At 44.6% G+C, this 5,923-nt stretch overlaps 1 pseudogene; it reads right to left on the bottom strand.

The window, feature by feature from the left end:
- Window positions 1-942: 942 nt before the first annotated feature.
- Window positions 943-1,943, bottom strand: LOC125520918 (putative glutathione S-transferase pseudogene; annotated as a pseudogene).
- Window positions 1,944-5,923: the final 3,980 nt, after the last annotated feature.

Below are 5,923 nucleotides of genomic sequence, written 5' to 3'. Positions count from 1 at the left end.
CGGCCCAGAAATGAAATCGATTGACCCAAATAAGGGGTCAGTCAAAAAACAAGAGAAGCCCACACAACAGACAACACATGTCAGAAAAAAAACGCAGCGCGGATCTTACAGAAAAATCCAATGGTCACAAATTTGACTGACCCAGAAGTGAAATTTCAGCTGACTGAAAAGTAGCTAAATTGAAATAATAAACCCTCCCGTGCAAGGACCACCCTGTCTACAATTCCCCTCCTCAGACTACCCATAGATGATGTGGGGAGGTAGACAAATTGATGACACATAAGCAAAAAAGATGATGTGGGGAGATAGACAAATTCAGTAACATATCTAGTTACTCACACTATGAGTAACATATCACATACAAAGACAAGATGAATCTACAACCTAATAAATGAAGTACTACATGACTCCACACATATATTACTCCCTACTATAGAGGTATTAATATAGATTAGAAACATATGCATTTCACTAGTCTAAGTAACTCGGCCCATCGCAAGTTTTCAGTGTCTTTTTGTGGCAGCTATATTAGCATAATCATCCATAAACAAGAAGATAACCCAGACGTTGCCGAGGGATGTCGGGATGATAGGCTGAAAACATGAAAAATTAGGTTGATGACGTGAATAATTATGGGAATTAATTATAATGTGATGATAAATGATTTGGCAACCAGGCATGATTTGTTGATGTGAAAAGGGTTGCATGCATGGGAAAAATAGTTAGTGGGATGGGAGATTAATGACGTGGCGGACACGCATGGTTTGTTGATGTGAAAGCACCGCATGCTTAGAGAAATTAGTTAGTGGATTGCAACTATTTAAAAATAGAAGATTATTATGCAATGTCTGTGGGACAAAATGGACCAGTACACCCTTGTGACGAAGTTGTGCAAGAAAACACACACACGAGGCATATTGAGAATCTACCACCTGATGAAAGTTTGGCAAACCATGCATGATTATGGTGTAGAACAAAATACATGCTTATTAGTTATTTAGTACTCCGTACATCTAAAAAAATACATTGCGTATTTATAGACTGTAGCATAAGCTCTGATGTGGCTGCTGCTTCGCTGTACTGCTGCGACGATCGCGTCACTCACTACCGCTTCACTGCACCGCTGCTGCTGCCTTGACCATGAACGACCTGTACCTCTCCTTGTTTTTGGTGAAGTAGGCGACGAGCTCGTCCCTGTCCGGCAGGGACCGCCTCACCACCTCGTCGGAGGTGTACTCCCTGGCCCACCGGCGAAGAGCAGGGTACTCGCCGTCCTTCATCAGCCGCACCCCGGCGACTTCCTCCAGCACGCCGAGCCAGTGAGCCAGCGTGCATGCGGCGAGGTCGACGAAGCCGAGCGCGTCGCCCCCGAAGAACCGCTTCCCCTCCAGCTGCGCGTCCAGGACCCACAGGCTCTCCTTGGTCTCCCTCGCCAGCCGCGCCTGCTCCTCGCCGTCCGTCCACATCGCCTGCCACAGTGGCTTCAAGCACTTGTTGGCGATGAAGTCAGCCCAGAAGCGGGCCGTGGCGCGCTCGTAGGGGTCCGCCGGAAGGAGCCGGGGCGCCGACCCGTCGACGTCGTGGAATGCCTCGTCCACGTACTCGACGATGAGGAGGGACTCGCAGACGGCGCGGTCGCCGTGGAGGAGGACGGGGACCGACTGGTGAACGGGGTTGTGGGCGAGCAGCAGCTCGCTCTTGTTGGCCAGGTCCTCCACGAGCAGCTCGTATGGCACCCCCTTGAGCGTGAGCGCCACCTCCACCCGGTGCGCGAACGGGCTGCCGAACGCCGTGATGAGCTTCACCGGCGCTGGCTGCTGCAACATCCTGGCTGAGATCAAGTCAAATTCGCTCTCTCGAGAATGAGATGGATCGATCGCCGTAGGTTTTTGTTGTTTCTTGGAGGATGAACTCAAACTGCTCGTGAACTGGGTGTCTGCTGGTTGGTGTATTTATATGGCTGGGGAAGAGCGGTGGTTGTGCATGGTCAGCAATGGCGGGCTGCACGCCTCTTCTCCATGGAAAGGATCTGGCGATATCTTGCCTTGTTCACACCACTTGGACTGACGCCGACATTAGCAAAAGCAGCGACGGGTGGGAGAATGTTACTGATACAGCTCCAGAGAGATAGAAGCAATGCAGCGACGGTTGTACATAGGCTGCTTGTATCTATCTACTATGATTATGCATCATGCATGGCATAAGCAATGACCTCAGCATATATCCATCTTTACAAAATTAAGTTGGGATATAAAAGGAGATGATATGCTACCTCTAGTCACTTAGAGCAACTCTAGCAGATCCGTGATTGCCATCCGCCATATGATGTACGGATCGCCATCTGCCATATGATGGAGGGATATGGAAGCCGTCATCCTTATCTTTCATTTTATTTGATTTTCTAGGTTATATTTTTGAAAAATATAGGGGCAATTTAAGCTCAAACTAGACATACCAAACAAGCAAACACAAGTTTAAATACAATAAATTAATAGAAACTATAACAGTTACAAAAATCCATATCATTACACATAATTAGTGACTACGAAGGTCACTTAACATTTTGAGAATAAGCAATGCCACTATTCGAGCGGCCTTGCTACCTTGACTACCTACACTACTCGATCAGTGGCCGGCGCCGTCTAGTCGTTGTTGTCGTTGTCCTCCGCACATTCGTCGTCCCCCTCCTCCTTCTCGAATGAGATATCCTCCATCCAGGCGTATGGGTCAGACTCATGAGTGGTCGTTGCTCCTCCTCCCCTTGAGCATGAGCGCCACCTCCACGCGCTGTACGAACGGGTTGCCGAACGCTGTGATGAGCTTCACCGGTGTTGGCTACTGCGACATCCTGAATAAGTAAAATTCGTTGTCTTGAGTTCCATTCTAAACTTTTAAATTTCAGAAACTGACATGAGCTCTTGTACACATCATATGAAACCAAGCACATTTCAAGTGAGCACATCATAGTAACCAAATCATGTGTATGCATAATCGGTGGTATTTTTACATTTGAAGGTGATTACAATAGACGATGTTAGTTCGTTACAAAATATAAAGAATTCACATGTCATCAACTCGTTATTAGACCCAACTTGCAAGATGTATATGCAGGGGTATAATTTATACTCTAGAATTTTCTTTAAACTTGCTTATCTAATAATACAATAGAAACCACTATGAAGATATTAGTTAGCCCCTACATTTTAGAGAATTGTACCATGAAATTTAATAAAATTAAAATATATATGAACACGATCACATACGCATCAAGATTTAATAATAAACTATATACTTTATGAAACTATAAAAAAACAATTCAAAACACAATTTAATTTAGTAGAACCACATAATAAGTGATACACGATGTTTAGCAAATAACATTATAAGTAATATCTAGCAACAGTTATTATGACTTTAACTATTTCATCTAAGTAGCAGAAAATTATACTCTTTCATATTGTAATATTATAAACACACACTTATTAGAGTATAAAAGTTTAGTATAAACATATTTATTTTATGTCACCAGATCAAATAAATATATGCCACAAAATGGCCGCAAGATATTATTAAAACAAAAGTTATCCAGTTTGTTCATGTGTTACACCTCGTAGGTCTCACAAACATGCTCACCTAACAATCTTTAGCCCCCTCTTGGGTAAGGTTCAGCCCGTATTTCTTCTCAGCATCTTTCAAGATCCATTGTTGTTCGCAGATCTCATACCTATATGCAACGTTGCAGTTGTTTAACCACGAGTTGACCAATGGATTCTTCCGCATACACCTTTCTCATGAACCTGATGTAGGTAGATATATCATCTCGAGCATTGTCGAGCCGAACAGCTTCGGCCAGCATGTAGGCGACAGAATGAAAAAACCAGGTGTATATCAACTGATTTAACTGACATATTAGTGACATTGAAACCCAACAAAGTATCGAGGGTTTCAGAAAAGACATGAAAGCCCAGGTTGATGGCAGATCTGAAATACATGAAAATGATCTGTTATTGAATCACAAAGATGAAGGAAATGGTGATGGATGTATCACTAAAATCAAGCACAGTAATCACACATAAAAGACTATGAGAACATATGAATGACCTTTTTCCAGACTACATGAAAATAACCTAATATGGTATCATTCAGAATCCAGAATTTCAGTGTAAATTCAGAATTACAGCTCAACCAAATAGTTGAAATGATTCTTGCGATGGCAAGGACGGGCGGTGCCGCTCCTCCCTCACAACCAGTCGATGGAAGACCGCGACGAACCATGGTATGTTTTTTCTTGCAACATCCTCACTGTTGCAACAACAACGGGATTTCTACAATACTAGTGATGTTGCAAAGCTTGCTTTTGGAGCGCCATATAAAGGTGAAGACAAAAAAATCTACAAGATTAGCTTAGTTGGAAAAACAATTCTGCAACAACACCTCTATTGTGAAAGTTCTACAACATGAACTCTGCTACAAACACCTCTATTGAAGAACAAAAAATATATTTAATTTAATATCAACGGGCCAAATAAGGCCAAAAGGTGCAGAAGGAGTTGGGCCACAAGGGCCCAACAAGGGAGGCGCCCCCTCCCCCCTTTCCTAAAGGGAGGCCGAATCCTGCTTGGAGGGGGAGTCCTACTCCCCCCCTCTTCGTCGGCGCCCCAAGGGGGCTCTTTCCCCTTGGTGGCAGCCCCCTCTCCCCCCCAATCCCCAAGGGGGCTCTTTCCCCCTTGAGTGGCATAGTGTTTTCCCCCACGTTGCTTTTTTTTTTCTCTTATTCATTTATGTAACAAATCTGTTGGTTTATAAGTCAAGGGTTTACGTCTTCCTCAAAAAATGAAATGGGGGAGAATCGAACCGCGATTAGTCATGGGGGACAAGCTGAAAGGAATAATTAATGACCAGAGGAGTGGCTTAGCTTGGGGACTGAGGAGAATATATTGTAGGAAATGCGATTGTTGTGGCACCCTCAAATTTTGCAGTGTGCACCCTCACATTTCTGTTTTGATACAAACAAGGACAAAATTTTGACAAACTTCACAAAAAGGGCCCCAACATGTTGCAGTATGCACCCTCATATTTCTGTTTTCATACAAACAAGGTTGATGACATAAATAATTATGAGATATAATTATAGAGTGAATTCCGGGGTTTACCCCCTATTTGACATTTTTGACACTAATTACCCCATTTAGCAAAATTTCATTTGTTTTACCCCATTTAGCAAAAGTTCTGTGACGATTTACCCTGTTTAAAATTTCGTGAATGTTCTGACAGACAGGTCCCAATCGTAAAGTCCAGTTGGCATGCCACGTCGATGATTTTTTTCTGTTTATTTTTCTCTCTCCTGAACCAGTAATCGCGGCTTCTCCCGACCGGACCGGCCCGATGAGGTCGCTCGTGTCGCGTCCAACGCATAATGCCCGAGTCGACCACGCTCCTTAATCACGCCCAATCGATTGCATCGCCCGTCCAGGCTTCTGCCCACACGTACCTGTCAGGCTCGCTCAAACTTAGGGTTAGGGATTGTCAGACATCGGCAGCGGCAGCAGCGCAATTTCATACCTCCTCGAGCGGCGTTGTATGGTTGGCCACGACATCAATGCAAGAAATGACCCCGTGGAATCCAGCTCCGTCAATCTCACCAATGTCTGGCCGCGAGATCAAGGTAAGAAACGGCCCCATGTAATCCGGCTCCGTCAAGTTTGACGACGTCAGCGTGGGCGCGTCCATTTACATGGCCCCATCAGGTTGTGCTCGGTTGCGGGTCGATGGGGACCGCTGGTCGAACAAATCAGCGAGGTTGGTGAACAGGCAAGCCCTCTCGTCGTACCCCATTCCACACGATTTTGACCATCTCCATCATATATAGCAAATTTGTGTATTATAAAATTTTCCTGACTCATGCATTAGCCAGTGAGGCGTT

This window comes from Triticum urartu, chromosome 7A (assembly GCF_056163025.1).
Source record: "Triticum urartu cultivar PI428250 chromosome 7A, HENAU_Tu73, whole genome shotgun sequence".
In the NCBI taxonomy this organism is placed as follows: Eukaryota; Viridiplantae; Streptophyta; class Magnoliopsida; order Poales; family Poaceae; genus Triticum; species Triticum urartu.
The sequence above is the reverse complement of the archived record's forward strand: the minus strand, read 5'-3'. Positions and strand labels throughout refer to the sequence as shown.